The sequence below is a fragment of the Macaca mulatta genome, chromosome 6 (assembly GCF_049350105.2).
Source record: "Macaca mulatta isolate MMU2019108-1 chromosome 6, T2T-MMU8v2.0, whole genome shotgun sequence".
Classification (NCBI taxonomy): domain Eukaryota; kingdom Metazoa; phylum Chordata; class Mammalia; order Primates; family Cercopithecidae; genus Macaca; species Macaca mulatta.
This window is the reverse complement of record NC_133411.1, coordinates 33,145,349-33,164,820: the sequence shown is the minus strand read 5'-3', so window position 1 is coordinate 33,164,820 and position 19,472 is coordinate 33,145,349. Positions and strand designations below refer to the sequence as shown.

Below are 19,472 nucleotides of genomic sequence, written 5' to 3'. Positions count from 1 at the left end.
TAAGGTGGAAAACATTCTCCAGCCTTCTCAGGAAGTGATTTAACAAGGAATAATAATGCATGGGAGAGGTGTCAGAAGCTATGTCAATAATAAATGACCTTATTACTCAGTAACCAAAAAGAAATTTCCAATATAGCATGCTTTGAGTTTCCAAAGAACTTGAGTGCCAGCTATTAATTAGTTCCAAATAAATCAAAAGCTTAGCAAATATCATCTATATAATCACATAGATGTTAAAAAGAAATGCAAGGCTGGGTGCGGTGGCTCACTTCTGTAATCCTAGCACTTTGGGAGGGTGAGGCGGGAGGATCACAACGTCAGGAGTTGGAGACCAGTCTGGCCAACATGGTGAAACCCCGTCTCTACTAAAAATACAAAAACTAGCTGGGTGTGGTGGCAGGCGCCTGTAATCCCAGGCACCTGTAATCCCAGACAGGGTTTCACCATGTTGACCAGGCTGGTCACCGTCTTATCCATCAATATATTCACTATGCCAACACAGCACCTACCACATCATAGATTCCCAATAATTTATAAGACATTTTAAAAGATCCTTTACATTAAAATCTTAACAGCCTGTGATTCAAGATGTTAGTCACAGTTTAGATGGCTCCCTACATATAAAAACAGTAAATATCAGGCCAGGCGCAGTGGCTCACGCCTGTAATCCCAGCACTTTGGGAGGCTGAGGCAGGAGGATCACGAGGTCAGGGGATTGAGACCATCCTGGCTAACACGGTGAAACCCCGTCTCTACTAAAAATACCAAAAAAAAAAAAAAAAAAAATTAGCTGGGCATGGTGGTGGGCGCCTGTAGTCCCAGCTACTCGGGAGGCTGAGGCAGGAGAATGGAGTGAAGCCGGAGGCGGAGCTTGCAGTGAGCCGAGATTGCGCCACTGCACTCCAGCCTGGGCGACAGAGCCAGACTCTGTCTCAAAACAAACAAACAAACAAACAAAAAAACCAGTAAATATCTTGGGCAAGATGCTGATTAAGGAAAACCAAACTGAAGAGTTGTAGGAAAGGTTTTCCTGGTGTCAATTTGCATTCATTTGATTTATTCAGCAAGTATTTATCGAACATTTATCAAGTCCTTGAACTTGGCACTGGTTATACACCAGCGATAAGGCAAATTCCTTGCCTTGAAGGAATTCATAGTCTAGTGGGGAGATACATAAATGGAAATTAGTGTGTAATAGGTCTAGGATACCACCACCCCCGCCTCCCCCCGCCTCCAGTTTCGTGGGGGTGGTGCAGAGCCTGACATCTCACCCAAGCTGGAACAATGAGGGTTCTTCCCTGAGACCTCAGTACTGCGACTCTGAAAGAGTCCTAGTTTCTACCGTGTGGCCGGAGTCATAGTTTTTGAACTAACGAACTTTTGAATGATTCTATCTCCTGTGTGGATTGAGTAGCAAAGAAAGTCATCCCGCTAAGAAATAAAAGTTGACCGGTGGCGGGCAGAGGCGCAGGACCGGGAGAGAACGCCCCCTGGGTTCCCCACAGCTTTCCCGTCCTCACTTTCCGCCACCCTGGACGGGGCCGCATTGCTGCCCTCGCCCTAACCTGAAAGACAGCATCGATCCTTACAATAAATTACATTGTAAAATTTTGACGACTTTAAAATGAAAGAAAGAAAGTAAAGCGAAATGAAACTAAACAAAACTTTAAACGAAAATAAACTTTACCTTGAGTTGTTTTCCACACTCTGCAACTCCACTAGTTAATTACTACATTGGAAGTGAGTGAAGCTGATTGGCTCAGCTCGAATCTGATGTCCAATTATTGTTGGCCAAGGGCATGGGGCCGCAGGACAGCAACAGGGCCACTGAAACCCACCCTCAGGCCCTAGAAGGTGGTAGGCGCAGGGGGACAGTTTTCAGAAGAGGAAAAGTTGTTGGAAATACACGGACACCCTCAAAGACACTTAGTCTTATTCTTAGGTGTCCATGGGCTACACAGCCTTTCAATCCCATACCTATACTTGAGGGCTTTCCAGTAATCCTTCTAGTCCTTTATTCTATCAACCCATTCTCCTGGGATTTTTCTATAAACAAGGGAACTAGAAGCATCAATATCCACTTGCAATGATTTGAGATGATTCAGGACATAAGAAAAGGCAGACGATGTTGCAATACTATGAAAAGTGTGGTTCTTCCACAACATCCAATAAAACACTTCAGTGAGCAAAACATTGGCTCAGAGAAGATACAGAACAGCAATCTGCAGTCACAAATACTGACCTCCTTGGATGGCTGGTCTGTGCAAAGGGCTACAAACTTTCCATCTTGAAGATCAATCTATCTCAACAGTGAGCACAATTTTTGGACATGGCGGTACACTGCAGCAGCCCCGTCCACTTTTGTGTATCATAAATAATTCTCCAATTAGACTCCCATCTCAAGCAAATAGCTATGATAATTTAAATTAATTTTGAGTCACTTGAAGCTGACAGCCTTAGCATTCAAAATAAATGCTTCTGTTACTGAGATAATGTACTGATATGGTGTTAAAATCTACCAACTTTCTTGGATACTGTCTCAGCTAAGCCATGCATTCTCAGTAGGTGACATTACTCACAAGGGGGTGAAAATTAGTTGAAGGAGGCAAAAAAAGTCTTAGATGCTTGGTTTAGCAGACCCCTCCTCCTCCTACCAAAGCTCAATCTTACCCGACAAAATCTTATTCCTTAGTATTTTCTCATGTTACAGAGAAGTTAAATTTAATTTTTCTCCAGGCAGGGATGTGAAGATGATAAAAGGGTTGAGAACCAATGAACTAACTGAAGCTAATCATCTCCTATAGGCCGAGGGTCACCCCAAATTCAGAGCCTAGATCCTTAACGTGGCTGGGGGGTATAAAAGGATCCTCTGGTTTATCTAGACCCTGACTTAAAATCAGATTCACACCGGGCTGTCATGTACTAGCTTTCCCTTCCAGATGTCCTGGATTCTAGACGTTCTCCTATTCTGACCTCTGCTAAATTCCAAGTTCCTCGACCTTCACCTAATCTTCCTATGCTCTGGACTGGGTTTCGCTTCTCACTTTTAGAAAATGCTATAATTTTAAAAGGAAACCAACTTTGTGTACACCTGCTATGTACCCACAAAAATTAAAAATAAAAAAAAATTTAAAAATAAACCAACCATGGGTCAGGCGTGATGGCTCACGCCTGTAATCCCAGCACTTTGGGAGGCCGAGGCGGGTGGATCACCTGAGGTCAGGAGTTCGAGAGCAGCCTGACCAACATGGTGAAACCCTGTCTCTACTAAACAAAATACAAAAAAGTGGCCAGGCATGGTTGCGGGCGTCTGTAGTCCCAGCTACTCGGGAGGTTGAGGCAGGAGAATGGCGTGAACCCGGGAGGCAGAGCTTGCAGTGAGCCAAGATTGCACCGCTGCACTCCAGCCTGGGCGACAGAGCGAGACTCCTCAAAAAAAAAAAAAAAAAAAGAAGAAGAAACCACCTATGATTAAATATCTACTATTAATTCATTCAACAAATGTTCACTGAGTGTCTATCATGTGCTGGGTCCTGAACAAAACAATGTTCCTACAAAGTTTCAGGAAGCCTGTGTTCTGAAGATGGTGAATTATTAAACAAATGTAAAATACTATGACGTCAGATGGTGACAGAACTGTGATGGTAACTATGGTAATGTCACAGGATAGTGAGAAGGTGACATTTGAGAGACTGAAATTGTGCCCCAAAGACTTAAAGAAACCAATAACAGATATTTTTGTGTTGGTAGGATGACAGATTTTTTTTTTTTAAAGTAACTTTAGTTACTTTTTAAAAAAGTAACTACAACTCCCTGAACATGAGCTTTAAGAACTGGCTGAAATTGCTTCAAACTAATATGGCCACCTGGAGTTTGTACAGAATTAGCACGCTGAAATCACGGCCGGAATTAATTAATTAATTTATTTATTTATTTATTTTTATTTATTTTTGAGACGGAGTCTCGCTCCGTCGCCCAGGCTGGAGTGCAGTGGCCGGATCTCAGCTCACTGCAAGCTCCGCCCCCTGAGTTCACGCCATTCTCCTGCCTCAGCCTCCCGTGTAGCTGGGACTACAGGCGCCGGCCACCTCGCCTGGCTAGGTTTTCTTTTGTATTTTTTATTTTTATTTTTTTTATTTTTATTTTTTTTAGTAGAGACGGGGTTTCATGGTGTTCGCCAGGATGGTCTCGATCTCCTGACCTCGTGATCCACCTGTCTCGGCCTCCCAAAGTGCTGAGACGGGGTTTCACCGTGTTAGCCAGGATGGTCTCGATCTTCTGACCTCGTGATCCGCCCGTCTTGGCCTCCCAAAGTGCTGGGATTACAGTCTTGAGCCACCGCGCCCGGCACGGCCTGAATTTCCACCACATTTCATATTAACTCCACTCAAATTTGCACACGTGACCCATGAGTTAGCACGAAGAGACAACTGTGCATGCCCAAGGGACTTTCCAGACCTCCTGTTTCCTTCAACTTCCAATACAAAGCTTTTTACATTTTTTTTTTTTTTGAGACAGTCTCACTCTGTTGCCCAGGCTGGAGTGCAATGGCGCGATCTTGGCTCACGGCAACCTCCGCCTCCCAGGTTCGAGCTATTCTCATGCCTCAGCCTCCCGAGTAGCTGCGCTTACAGGCACAGGCCACCATACCCAGCTAAGTTTTTGTATTTTTAGTAGAGATGGGGTTTTGTCATGTTGGCCAGCCTGGTCTCGAACTCCTGATTTCAAGTGATCCACCTGCCTCAGCCTCCCAAAGTGCTGGGATTACAGGCATGAGCCACTGCACCTGGCCAATATAAAGCTTTTCTAGTGCATGGGGCAGTCAGCTTCTCTTGCTGGATAACAAGTCCGGAATGAAGTGAGACACTGAGCCACAAGAATATCTGTGGGCAGGTTGTTCTAGGCAGAGGGAACCGCCAAGTGCTAAGGCCCTGAGATGCAGACTTGCCTGGCTGCCCAAGGATGAAAGAGGACAGATGTAGCCACAAAAGAAATGAGGGGGAAGTGCCCCTACTGTGCTAGGAGCTTCCTTGTTTTCTTCTTCTGTCCCCCCAACCCCCACCCCACAATCCTCACAACCACCTTATAAAATAAGGATATCTGGCTGTATTTTACCAACATTGGCTAATGCTTTCTGAGCATAACTGTGTGTGAGACACTGTTCTAAATAAGCACCTTTGGCCAGCCCCTGGTGGCTCACGCCTGTAATCCTAGCATTTTGGGAGGCCAAGGTGGGCGAATCACCTAAGGTCAGGAGTTCAAGAGCAGCCTGGCCAACATGGTGAAACCCCATCTCTACTAAAAATACAAAATTAGCTGGCTGTGGTGGCGCACACCTGTAATCCCAGCTACTAGGGAGGCTGAGGCAGGAGAATTGCTTGAACCGGGGAGGCGGAGGCTGCAGTGAGCTGAGATCACACCACTGCACTCTCGCCTGGGCGAGACAGAGTAAGACTGTCTCAAAATAATAATAATAAAATAAAATAAATAAGCACCTTCCACAGATTACCTTATTTAACTGCCTCAGCGGTGCTGCAGGAGACACTGTTCTCCCTTTTATAGGCCAAGATAAATAATGGAATCAAAGGCTGGATGCAGTGGTTCACGCCTGTAATCCCAGCACTTTGGGAGGCTAAGGTGGGCAGATCACCTGAGGTCAGAAATTCAAGATCAGCCTGGGCAACATGGTGAAACCCTGTCTCTACTAAAAATATAAAATTAGCTGGGCATGGTGGTGTGCACCTGTAATCCCAGCTACTCAGGAGGCTGGGGCATGAGAATTGCTTGAACTCAGGAGGCGGAGGTTGCAGTGAGCTGAGATTGTGCCACTGCACTCCAGCCTGGGCCACAGAGTGAGACTCTGTCTAAACCAAACCAAACCAAACCAAACAAAATAAAGAAACCCATAATAATAGAATCAAAGTGGCGAACTAAGGTCTCACAGTTCATAAGTAACAGAGCCAGGACTAGCACCCAGACCCACTGGACTTGGCTTTGCTCCTTGTACATCAGCCTGCTGCCTGCCTGCTTCTGATGATCTTGTCCCCTGAACTATACCTGACTTACCCAGGCCAGCAACACAGCCTGGTGGTTGCTGCTCCTCAGCCATGCATGGGCCTCATATGATAAACATGTAGTTTGTGTCAGAAGCGTGTGGCTCTCTAGCTGATATTCATTCTCGCTTCCTTTATTTTGTTGGCAGTGGCAATGAATTAAACTAAAATGCAGTCTCTCTTGGAGGTATGGATAGCTATACAACATAATTCTGGCCAATGGGATGAAAGAGGAAATTGTGTTGGTAGGGTTACACCAACAGTCCTTCAGGAAAGAGCAGAAATGAGAGGAAAAAGAAACCCCTGTGTTGTTAAGTCACCATTATCTGGATCCAACCAATTGTCTGAATTACACCCCAAACACAGAATTCAGAGAACCTATAATATGGAATGAGATGAGCAAGAGGGGTCAGGAAGCAGATGTTAAGGACTTGGAAGTTGCAGACTGGCAAGTGTGGACCTAGCTGTTAAATGTGAAGTATCTAGTCAAATTGTCTACTGCTGGATGTTGCAAAGTCATTTACATGTTGACTGAGGTTGTGCAGTTAGAAAAAATGGTAAGAAAAATTTAGAATATTGGTAGGTGCTTTTTCCTTTTTAACCATTTTTTTTTTTTTTTTTTTTTTTGGAGATGGAGTTTCTCTTCTGTTGCCCAGGCTGGAGTGCAATGGGGTGATCTAGGTTCACCACAGCCTCTGCCTCTCGGGTTCAAGCAATTCTCTTGCCTTAGCCTCCCAAGTAGCTGGGATTACAGGCATGCGCCACCATGCTCGGCTAATTTTGTATTTTTAGTAGAGACGGGGTTTCTCCATATTGGTCAGGCTGGTCTCGAACTCCTGACCTCAGGTGATCTGCCCGCCTCGGCCTCCCAAAGTCCTGGGATTACAGGTGTGAGCCACCGTGCCTGGCCAGTAGGTGCTTTTTCACTCTCAGCAAAGTCTACAGCTCCTCAACTCAGTAAGCAATCAGAGATAATGAGAAATATCACTTTGCTTAGAAAGGCACTCTTGACATTCAGTCTGCAATCTAAACTGCCTAGGAAGCCCACATTATGAACCCTTGCAGGGTTACAAAAATCAGCTTTATCACAAGCGGACAAGTGGTGTCCTACTAGCCGGAGCTTGTAAGTCTGTTGGCAAAAATGTGATTACCCACCAGAAACCATTGTTTCAACTGTCCTCAGCAGCATCCATTAAGTAGTATATGTTAAGTTAAAATTTAGAGAGATGGGGGCGGATTCTAAGTTAAAAAGTCAAGGATTCAAATCATAAGGAATTGACCAGAAACACACAGACTAGATACCTTAAAAAAAACTGCAACCCTGGTCCACAACAGCCTGGGATGGTTAAATCTCTACAGCAACCTTACAACTCTTCCTCTCCCTCTTTCTCACCAGCAATTGACATCAACGAGTAGACTTCAAAAAGTGTTCAGCCCCCAGAAAAGGTGTCCTTCCTGTGCCCATCACAAAAGTGGCCATGGTGGACAGTGAATGAGGAACGACCTCCCGGCACTGGGCACAGTGGCTCACGCTTGTAATCTCAGCACTTTGGGAGGCCAAGGTGGGAGGATCACCTGAGGTCAAGAGATTGAGACCAGCCTGGCCAACATGGTGAAACCCCGTCTCTACTAAAAATACAAAATTAGCCAGGCGTGGTGGCGGGTGCCTGTAGTCCCAGCTACTTGGGAGGCTGAGGCAGGAGAATCACTTGAACACAGGAGGCAGAGGTTGCAGTGAGCCGAGATTGCACTACTGCACTCCAGCCTGGTGACAGAGCGAGACTCCATCTCAAAAAAAAAAAAAAGACCTCCCAGTAAGAGGCAAGGGCCATGGAAGGCCATAAACAAGGAGTTCCTTCCACTAGAGCAAGGGGTGGCCAGAGTGAGGACCCTTGCTATTCTTGGCCAGCAGGATTTGGTCATAGCTATGGACAGTGACCATGGTATTTTCCATCTCTCCTTTTATAAATGGATTTTTTGGTTGTTGTTTGGAGAAGGAGTTTTGTTCTTGTTGCCCAGGCTGGAATGCAGTGGTGCAATCTCAGCTCACTGCAACCTCCACTTCCCAGATTCAAGTGACTCTTTTGCCTCAGCCTCCCAAGTAGCTGGCATTACAGGCGCCTGCCACCACACCTGGCTAGTTTTGTATTTTTAGTAGAGACAGGGTTTCACCATGTTGGCCAGGCTGGTCTCAAACTCCTGACCTCAGGTGATCCACTCACCTCCGCCTCCCAAAGTGCTGGGATTACAGGCGTTGAGCCGCTGCTCCCAGCCTGGAAGTTTTTATTGTAGTTATTTTACACCTTTTCCAGTATTGTATCTTGGGGGTACTAAAGACTGCTCACAGGGAGCCCTATCTAGCGCTGATGGAGAAGACCACATAACACCCAGACGTCTGGGGCTCTAGTCTGGAAATGCTACCTGGATGAGGCTTGGGTGCCATCTCCCTTGGCCTACGCCTTGAATGGAAAGAAGGGTATGTCTCAGTAACCAAAGAAGAGGACTGTGGCAGAGAATGCTAGTTCCCTACAGAGTGTCCTGCTGGCTTTTTCCTTATTAACAGAAACCTACCTGTGTTTGAGGAGCAAGTGCCCAGCCAAAAAGCAGTTTCTTAATGCACCTTCAGAGAGGAGTGGACATAAGATACAGTCCTGGCCCATCAAGTTGTTGGGAGAGGCATCCAGGCAGGCTCCTTTTATATGGGGTCTCTTTTCCCTTTTTCTTGCTTAGAATGCATATGTGATGGCTGGAGCTTTAGCAACCATCTTGTGACCTTGAGCAGCCATACCAGCCCCAGATATTTCACCTCCAGACTTCTTATTACATGAGACAAAAACAGGCACCTATCTCGTCTAAGCCCTGTTAATTAGATATTCTGTTATAGCTGAATAAAATCCTTAGTGAATGTATTGCTTTCATTCACTTTTCACCCTCAGAGTCAAGGCCCTGAACATAATCCTGAGTCCTTCAACTTCAGCCCTGCTACCTTCCCAACGTGCAGTTATTACTGAGTTCCTACCTCGATTTGAGGGTTGCCAAAAAATACAGAGCATGTGTCTGCCCGTTAAAAAAGTGAAAGCATAGGCCAGGTGCGGTGGCTCACGCCTGTAATCCCAGCACTTCAGGAGGTTGAGGCGGGCAGATCACGAGGTCAGGAGATCAAGACCATGCTGGCTAACATGGTGAAACCCCGTCTCTACTAAAAATGCAGAGACTTAGCTGGGCGTGGTGGCGGGCGCCTGTAGTCCTAGCTACTCGGGAGGCTGAGGCAGAAGAATGGCGTGAACCCGGGAGACGGAGCTTGCAGTGAGCCGAGATCACGCCACTGCACTCCAGCCTGGGCGACAGAGCGAGACTCCGTCTCAAAAACAAAAACAAAAGAGATGAAAGCACACATAAACTTAACCAGTGATACATTAGCATTACTGTGCAGTCCCAGGTGTTTCACACAAACATACAACTGATTGAGAAACATTGCAAATACAAACAACTGGGACTCCCTTAAGTCAGGTTATGTTTTGGGAGAGCTAATTTTTTAATTTAATTAATTAATTAATTAATTAATTTTAATCAGCTCACTGCAACCTCCGCCTCCTGGGTTCAATAAATTCTCCTGCCTCAGCCTCCTGAGTAGCTGGGATTACAGGCACCCACCACCATGCCTGGCTAATTTCTGTATTTTTAGTAGAGACAGGGTTTCACCATGTTGGCCAGGCTGGTCTCAAATTCCTGACCTCAGGTGATCCACCCGCCTCGGCCTCCCAAAGTGCTGGGATTATACGTGTGAGCCATGGCACCCGGCCTGGGACAGCTAATTTTTATCTGCTTACATGGCTGACTCCATACTAGATGAAGGGCTGTGCATATGACGCAGAGAATTTGATCTAGCCTTTTAAGGAACAAGGGTTGATTCTGCCAGGCACTGTGCTAGGTTAGAAAAGAAAAGATGAACAGCTTGTAGAGGCTGCGATCCACTGAACAAAGAGACCATAAAATAAACAGCAACAATAAAATGTGCAAAGACCTATGGAAGGTGCACTTGGAGGCATAGGATGGATTCTGAGAAGTGAGGCTTTCCAAGGTCAATGCTGAGGTTTTAGGGGATGAGAGAGATGTTCCCATATATTAATAAATTATAGAAGGTAAGAACCTAGAAGGAACCTCAGGGATTACCTCCTCCAGCCTTCAATTTTATAGATGAGAGAAATGAATCTCAAGGCAGGCCCAAGATCCTTCAATTTCTGGGTTTGATGACCCTTGAAGAATATGAAAAAGAAAAAAAAAATGATTGAAATGAAAAAGAACAACCTGGCAGCTATTTTGAGACTCTATTACCTGAAGATATTATATGTCCTATGGACTATCTGTCCAAATAAAAATGGGAATGAGTAGAAATTGCAGGCAGACTCATGAATGTTGAAGGCCAAAAAACCCTAATGAATATTAGAAGTTATTTCTGTTCCCTACCTACTTCTAAAATATATTTGCTGTGGCTTCAAATATGAGCTCTGCGGTTTAAGATTGTTTACTCAGGATGTCAGGATTTGGCCAGTTCTGGGTTAATAATATTTCTAGAGTTTAGATATCTCAGTTCTAAAAGAGCATACTAATTGAGGAAAGAGGACATATATGAGGCAATGTGCATATTTGTACAATGGCAGTTCAATGCTCTGAAACAGTTGCTATCTACTGAATAGGTAATTGACTGAGAACAGTCAGGGCTTCTGTGTTAGCAGCAAGACAGCCATGAGGTCACTGTGACTGCCCTTTATCTTCTGATCATTCTGTCCATGTGCTATGGATCAGGCGGCCATGATACTACCAACCTGCTCATCCACAACCCAGTAGATCACATCATCCACAACCCAGTAGATCACATCATCCACAACCCAGTAGGTCACATCATCCACATGTAGCATTATCACACATTCTTTAATTACACCAGAGTGAGTTTTTTTTAAACAGGATAGTTATTTTACGAATCCTTTCACACCAAGTGTGCTGTTAGATGCTTCTGGTGTTTAGACTTTTGGGTACATAATCTATTTACTGTATTTAAATTCTTAGCATGTAACTACTCAGGATCTGACCTCATCATTAATTAACAATGATTCAAATATTTATAAGAGCCAGTAATACACTCTGCCACTAGCTAGCTGTAAGGCCCCAGGCAAGTCATGTAAAATCTTTCAGCCTCAGTTTTCTCACCTGCCAAATGAGGTGGTTTTACTAAGTTTCTTTCCAGCTCTGGCATTCCCCCTACACACCTCCCCCAACCTTGCAGCTAAGTTAGCAAGGCAGGGATGAAGTAGCTGGTCTCATTAGGAAGCATATACACAACCACAAAAGTTTTGAACTGCAGAGGAGATAGGCCAAATTGCTTTATCAGACTTTGAGTATCTGCCAAGGCAAAGGAGGAGGGAAGCCCCAGGGGTGGTTTTACATTTATGTGCTTATAACCCTATCCCAGCTTTTCCAGAAGACAAGAAGAAATATATCCTACTGAATAAAAGCTCTTTGGAAGAGCAATAGAACCAAGGTTTCAAGAATTGGGGAAGAACTTGCTGGGGGGTGGGGTACAATAGGAAATCTGGGGTTTCCACTGAGGCCCCACAGCCTCTTCAATTTGGCAAGAGCCTAAACTGTGCGGAGACTGACCTCCACCCTCTCCCTTCCCTGGACTGCTCGCCTGCTTGCTTGCAGGAGCTGGGGCTGGAGTGCCTGATGCAGTGAGTGAATTCTCAGAGGAAACCAAAAGATCACAGAGCACAAAGGTTCAACCTTGTGTCCCCTGAGAAGCTCCCCCATTTCCCAGGCCTTGCTGTGGGAAAGGCCTCAGACAATGAGAAGGAAAGTCAAAGTCCATGGGAGTGGGAGAAACAAGAATCCTCAGCTGACCTCTTTCAGTCAGGAACTCAGAATTCAGAAGGAAAGATTTCAGAGGAGGTAGGAGAATATACTAACCCTGAGTCCCTCCATGACCCCTTTGCTACTCATGTGCCATCACAGCCCTTAATAGGGTGGGAGAGAAGTGATGTGGAGACACTATAAGAAGACTTGAGATAGCATAAATGGAGAGGCGCTAGGCTGAAAACCATCGAACCTTGGGGCGAGGACTGCGGAAATGGTGAGTTTGGATCCACTGTCGCTCTAGATCCTGCTGTGGTAGGGGCATGGGCACAGTTAAAAGACAGAGCTGGGCAGGGCGCAGTAGCTCATGCCTGTAATCCTAGCACTCTGGGAGGCTGAGGCAGGAGGACTGCTTGAGCCCAGGAATTCAAGAGCAGCCAGGGCAACATGGCAAGACTCTGTGTCTACAAAAGATTGAAAAATTAGCTGGGTCTGGTGGTGCACACCTATGGTTCCAGCTACACGGGAGGCTGACATGGGAGGATCTCTTGAGCCCAGTAGTTCAACGCTGCAGTGAGTTATGCTCATACCACCGCACTCCAGCCTGACTGACAGAGTGAGACCCTGTCTCAATATATTATTTATATGTATATATATATATTTATATATATGGCTGGGAGAGGTCACTGCCAGGGAGGTGCCACAAGGTGACCCTGATCTTGGTGAACTTCCCACCATCCATGTCTTCAGGTTCTAAGGCTTGGAAACATGAATTCTGTCAGTACATCGCAAGGGCATCTATTTCTCATGTGTAAACATACAGTTATCAGCAAGGAAGTTCATTCATTCATTTTCAGTTGGAAAGACAATTACTAAGTGGGCAGGATGTTTGCATCCACATAATCAATGTATGCTTACCCTGAAGGCAGGATGCAGCAAAGGCAAACTTGGAATAAGGAGACCCAGGTGAGCACAGGAAGGGCTCTAGCTCAGGTAGCTTCAGGCACTCCCTCTCCCACACTGTAGTTGAGGCTTTGCAAAGGAAATTGTCTACTTAGCCAAGACTCCCCGCTACTAGAAAACATTAGAAAGGTCATCACTAACTTTTTTTTTTTTTTTGAGGCGGCATCTCGCTCTGTCGCCCAGGCTGGAGTGCAGTGGTGCGATCTCGGCTCACTGCAACCTCCACCTCCTGGGTTCAAGCGATTCTTCTGCCTCAGCCTCCCGAGTAGCTGGGATTACAGGTGTGTGCCACCACGCCCGGCTAATTTTTGTATTTTTAATAGAGACAGGTTTTCACCATATTGGCCAGGCTGGTCTTGAACTCCTGACCTCACAATCCACACGACTTGGTCTCCCAAAGTGTTGGGATTACAGGTGTGAGCCACCGTGCCCAGCCTCAGGCATCACTAACTTCTTACTCTTAGAGTTTTTGTCCCTGTTTTGCACTGACCACCCTGCTTCTATTCACACCCACTTTCTCCAAATTGCACATTATGACATCAATAAGTAACGATTTCTGTTCTCTGAATTACAAGCACAATCCCATTTCAGTCCATCCTCCGCAAGATCACTGTGATTTGACGTTTGTTTTCTACATGCTTTCAAAGACAAGGTCTTACCTTGGAAACTTGGAGACTGGCTATCCAACCCTGTATGTTGTATTTACTAGTTTAATTCTCAAAATAAAAACTTGACTTCCTTATGTCTAAGTTCGGGGCTGTGAAGAAGGGATCTCACTACTGCCCCAGGTCCCGAGGACACCTCTGGATTTAGTGTAACTACAGGAGCTAGCAAAGTGGCCACCTAGGGCACTTGCAGGCAGCTTTGATGTGCTCAGAATGCTGTCTGTGAATGCCTGCAGGAGGTGAGGATGGGAGGACAGAACTAAAGTCACAAGCAAAGCCGGGAATTCATGTTCTTTTTTCCACTCTTGACCCGGAGCCCTACTGAGGAGCCTTATGCTCTGAATTTCCAGACAGCTCCTGCATTTCCCAGAGCCCTGTGGCCCTGTGGCAGTGTCCCAGTGCCACAGATGGGGGAACAGATTGAGAGGGGACCGGAGACTCAGTGACAGTCAGAGCACTATGTGTCCATGACGTCACTCGGCAAAAACTCCCTGCAGATTGGAAGGCAGGTTCTCATCCATTAAGCAAAGCATTTCTCCGGGAAATTAGAAGGAAAAAACAAAACAAAACAAAAAAACCTTCTCTGTTTTAGAGACAACATAGGCACAAGGGCACATCTCTACAGGGAAATGTAGGCGGTTGGGTACGTTTAGGAAAGGAGTCTAATGTTTTCCTGGGAGGTGCTATGGGAAATAGACACTCTCAGGCACACTGCCGATCTGGGGAATTACCAAGATTAGCAAAATGGCCATTAACTGCCACCCATCAGGTTCCACTGAAGCATTTCCAATGTACTTTAAGCACCCTGGTTGGACGACTCCAAGTTCAGTATCAGTCCCTATGTGATGCTGAGCACGTAGACTGTGCCAAGTCAGACGCTAAAGAAACCATGTGAAAATAACCAAAGACTTGTTCTCAACTTGAAATCTCAAGTCTTCTCGCCTGAGGAGGTGATTAAAAACTTGGCCTCCTTCCCCGACGCGGATGCGCTAGCCCCCTGCCTGGCAGGCCCAGGTGCTCTCCTGCCCAGTCCTGCCCTCATCCTTCCTTCCCGTGTTCTCCAAGGCTCTCTCCATGACACCTTCCACCCAAGTCCTTTCCCACGAGTCTCAAGACCAGAAGAAAAAAAAAGGAAAGACAGATGCGTGCCTGCTTCTGGTGTTCCTAAGTTCCACAAGATAAACACTGGTTAAACCAGTGAGGACTCACTCCTCAGGCAGGAATCATTCGTTCCTCCAGCAAGTTTTTTTTTTTTTTTTTTGAGACGGAGTCTCGCTCTGCCGCCCAGGCTGGAGTGCAGTGGCCAGATCTCGGCTCACTGCAAGCTCCACATCCCGGGTTCACGCCATTCTCCTGCCTCAGCCTCCCGAGTAGCTGGGACTACAGGCGCCGCCACCTCGCCCGGCTAGTTTTTTGTATTTTTAGTAGAGACGGGGTTTCACCGTGTCAGCCAGGATGGTCTCGATCTCCTGACCTCATGATCTGCCCGTCTCGGCCTCCCAAAGTGCTGGGATTACAGGCTTGAGCCACCGCGCCCGGCCTCCTCCAGCAAGTATTTATCGAGTGCAATAAATCAAGCAACCTTTCTAAATAAAGTTTCAAGCAACTTTAAATAAAAGTCCTCAGCTTTGGGAACTTAAAATCTAAAGTGGTGGCCAGGTGTGGTGGCTCACACCTGTAATCCCAGCACTTTGGGGTGCTGAGGCGGGCAGATCACTTGAGGTCAGTAGTTCGAGAGCAGCCTGGCCTTGAAAATTACCTGGCTGTGGTGGCGGGCGCCTGTAATCCCAGCTACTCAGGAGGCTGAGGCAGGAGGGTCGCCTGAACCTGGGAGGCAGAGATTGTGGTGAGCCAAGATCGTGCCACTTCACTCCAGCCTGGGCGATAGAGCAAGACTCTATCTCAAAAAAAAAAAAAAAAAAAAAATCTAAAGTGGTCTTTCCAAGCCAGGCTGAACCTCAGAATCATCTGGGCTTCTTAAAGATAGGCCAGATCCAATCCTTAGAGATTCTGATTCCCAAAACCTGAGGGTGGTGGTGGCGAGCAGATACCTGCACTTGTAATGAGTGTTTTGGGTAACTGGTATAACAGGGCCCTGGAAACTATTGATTAATTAGAACAAGAGGTGCGGACTCCTGCATGACTGAGATTGGGACCACAGGAAGAAAGTCAATTTTAACATCCTAATGTCTCTGGAGACTCCTCATTTCCCGCCCGTGTAGGGTTGTAAGATTCAGCAAATAAGAATGTTTAGCTTCCAGTTAAAAATGAATTTCTGAAAACAACAAATAATGTTTTAATATAAGTATGCTCCAAATATTGTGGTATATCTTAATGTAGGCATGTCCCATGTAATAGTGGGACATATTTATACTAAAATATTACTCATTGTTTGTCTGAAATTCAAATTTAACTGAGTGTCTGGTATTTTATGTGGCAACCCTACTCCCACCCCATCCCAAAACGAAGCTCTCAGAGTCTGTGACCTGCGTGCCTGTCTGCCTTTGTGACATATGGAATCCCAGCCGGCACCTCTGCCCTGCCTCGACAGGCCTTTCACTTCTTCCTGGATGCAGATATCACCCACGGGCCAGGGCCCCCCACACTGTGCAGGCGGAGAGTCAATGAGTCAGCCCTGGGATCACAGTCCAGCCCCTGACTCTGAGGAACTTCTTTCTCTTCCTGCGGGCTCTGGTCTCATATGCCCAAATCTGCTCCTCACAGCCCAGCTGCCTTCCCTAAATGCCTCTATTTGCCCAAACCCTGTAAATACTAGTCCCCTCTGGCCAACTGACCTCCTGCAATAGGCACTGACAAAATGAGACGTCTATCTCACATTATACAACTGTGTCATAAGGATGAAAGATCAGGAACAGACAAAGAAGATCAGAAACAGAAAAATGTTTGAGGTAATCACAAGAAGTAATCCACTAGTGATTTTCAAACCATGATCCTAAGACTACATATAGCATTTCATAGGCTTTCAAACACAGCTGCGCTGATTCTATTAGTTTCATTTGCTTATGCTTCTGGGTAAGATTTTATTTGAATGAATTTAAGCAGCTAACACACTGAAGTATAGAGTTGGCGACCAATTCTAAGAGATGCTCACATTGGGCTGTGGAGAACACTGTGCACTGTCTACCCAGCACCTCCTCCCTTTTAACCCCCAACAGAAACCTGGGTTTTTGTTTGTTGTTGTTGTTATTGTTGTTTTTTGAGACGAAGTCTGGCTCTGTCACACAGGCTGGAGTGCAGTGGCACAATCTCAGCTCACTGCAACCTCTGCCTCCTGGGTTCAAGCGATTCTCCTGCCTCAGTCTCATGAGTAACTGGGATTATAGAAGTGCGCCATCACACCTGGCTAATTTTTTTGTATTTTTAGTAGAGATGGGGTTTTACCACGTTGGCCAGGCTGGCCTTGAACTCCTGACCTTAAGTGATCTGCCTGCCTCAGCCTCCCAAAGTGCTGGGATTACAGGCGTGAGCCACCTCGCCCAGCCTGAATCCTGGTTTTTGTGCAAGGATTCAACCATCCTCCTCCACACATGAGAGGCCTCGGCTTTAAAGAAGGGCCTAATTGATCAGTGGTGTAAGGACATCCTTCCCTTGCAGCAGTGGTTTCAGGAATGAGCAGGTGGCCCAACACGGGGCAATGAGACATGAGGTGACGGCTTCTGGAATCTTCTGGAGAACGTTGCCTTGCTCCTAAGACAAAGTGCTGAGATATGATAGTCTCTCTTCTTCCTCTGGATGTCATCAGCTCTCAGTGACATGCCTGGAACTGCTGCTGCTACCCTGCTCCAGCCTAAATGAAGCTGAATCCTGGGGATCACAGAGTGAGAGGGAAAATGAGATCGGGACCCTGAGGACGCTACGGAACCACTGAATATCCTTCCCACTGAAGCCGGTTTGGGGTGGGTCTTTGTAACCAGCCTCTCGAAAACATCCTGTTATATGTGTGCTTCTGTGCTTGGAGCTGCATATTAAAAGGAAATGTCTAAGACAGAAATGCAAATTTAAACTTCTGAGATTCGCAGCAATAAAAGTGGATCTACCTGTCTTTATTTCTATCCCAGAGGGCAGAAATGTGCTCATCTTTATTTCTCTATAGACACTGGTTTTTGCTTTACTTTGACTTCGAATAAAAATAGCTCTACTATAATGTTTGTTGATGAAACATCAAAAATAAACTTACTCCTCCTTCTGGCAAAACCTCCATATTTAAACAGTCTCAGAACCACAAGAAAAAGCACAAGGTGTTTGAACTGCCTTGTGAACTTTTCTTTGGAACACAGGCAAAGGCAGAGGCTGACGCCCCCCCCGGCATCCTTAAGGCGCAGAATCCCACAGCCCATGAAGAGATTCCTGTGCCAACTCCCCCCACACCCACCTCACTCTCACATGCTTGGCTTTTCCTGCCACGTTCCCCTCCAGTGACTATTGAGCTGGTCCCCAGGCTCCAAGGGCAGAACTCCCACTCTGCAAACTTTCTACCAATGCTGCTTCTCCCATTTCATGTAGTTCCATAGACCTGTAAATCAACTCTTCAGAAGAGGGCTGGAGGCTTGACTCTGGACTATTGACTCTGGAAAAGTGAGCTTGCTTCTCAGGGCTTCTAAGAGGTTCAGTAAAGCCACTGGAAACTGGCGACATCTTCCACCCTCCAGCAAAGACATAACTAAAGTAGTGAATGGCTCCACGCCAGGAGTGCTTATTCCAGAACAGCAAGACAGAAACACAGCCAAAGTGGGCAAGAAAATATAATACAGATTAATCGTGGACACTAATTAAAACTAACACGTGACGCTGCCAAGGGGATGAGAAAAGGCATATCAAATTGAGGCCAATGCATTCCCTAAATATTTACTGAGTGCCCACCACCCTGTGCCAGGCATTACCACAAATTGCTAAAAATACAAACTGAACAAGTTCTGTTTTTGGCTTCAAGAGATTCCCAGTTTTCCTAGGGACAGCTACATAAATAACATTAAAGGATGGCAGAATTCACAGGTGGAACTGGGGGTGATAGGAGTCATTTACACAAGCCCAGTCCTATGGAATCCTGAGGGTAAACATGCAGGTGGTATGTTGATGCAACAGGCAAGGAGGGCTGGCGTGGAGGGTGTGCGCAGTGGTGGGGCTAGGAGTTAGTGTAAGGTGTAGTTTGGGGCAGAGTGCACGTGGATTTTGACCTTTGTCACACAGGTAATCGGTTTTGGTTGTTAGTGGTTTAATTTTTTTTAAGCAAGAGAGAGATATAACCAGATTTGTGACTTCATTTTAGAAAAGTATGTATATGAGAAAACGTTTGCCATAATATGTGAGGAGAAAGTGGGTTACAAAGTAGTTTTGATTGTTTTCATTTTTAAAAATGAAATTGATATGCAATGTCTTTGAAAGATATTCACTAAAATGACTGTTTTCATCTCAGGAAAGGAGGTCTATGAGTGGTTTTTCACCTTTAAATATCTAGATCTTCTAAATGCTTATGAACATATATTACTTTACTGATTTAAAAGCACAATGTAGCTAGGTGCGGTGGCTCACACCTATAATCCTAGCACTTTGGGAGGCCAAGGCAGGCAGATCTCCTGAGGCCAGGGGTTCAAGACCAGCCTGGCCAACATGGTGAAACCCTGTCTCTACCAAAAATACAAACAAACAAAAAATTAACCAGGCAAGGTGGCACGCACCTGCAGTCCCAGCTACTGGGGAGGCTGAGGCAAGATAATAGCTTGAACCTAGAAGGTGGAGGTTGCAGTGGGCTGAGACTGCACTACTGCACTCCAGCCTGGGTGAGACTCCGTCTCAAAAATAAAATAAATAAAATAAAATAAAATATAAAAAATAAGGCCAGGCACGGTGGTCCATGCCTGTAATCTCAGCATTTTGGCAGGACGAAGCAGGTAGATCACGAGATCAGGAGTTCGAAACCAGC

At 45.9% G+C, this 19,472-nt stretch overlaps 1 protein-coding gene across 4 annotated transcripts in view; it reads right to left on the bottom strand.

Moving 5' to 3' along the window:
* The window catches only part of PDZD2 (PDZ domain containing 2), a 478,150-nt gene that overhangs the window by 318,791 nt on the left and 139,887 nt on the right, over nucleotides 1-19,472 (bottom strand). The window lies entirely within an intron of this gene.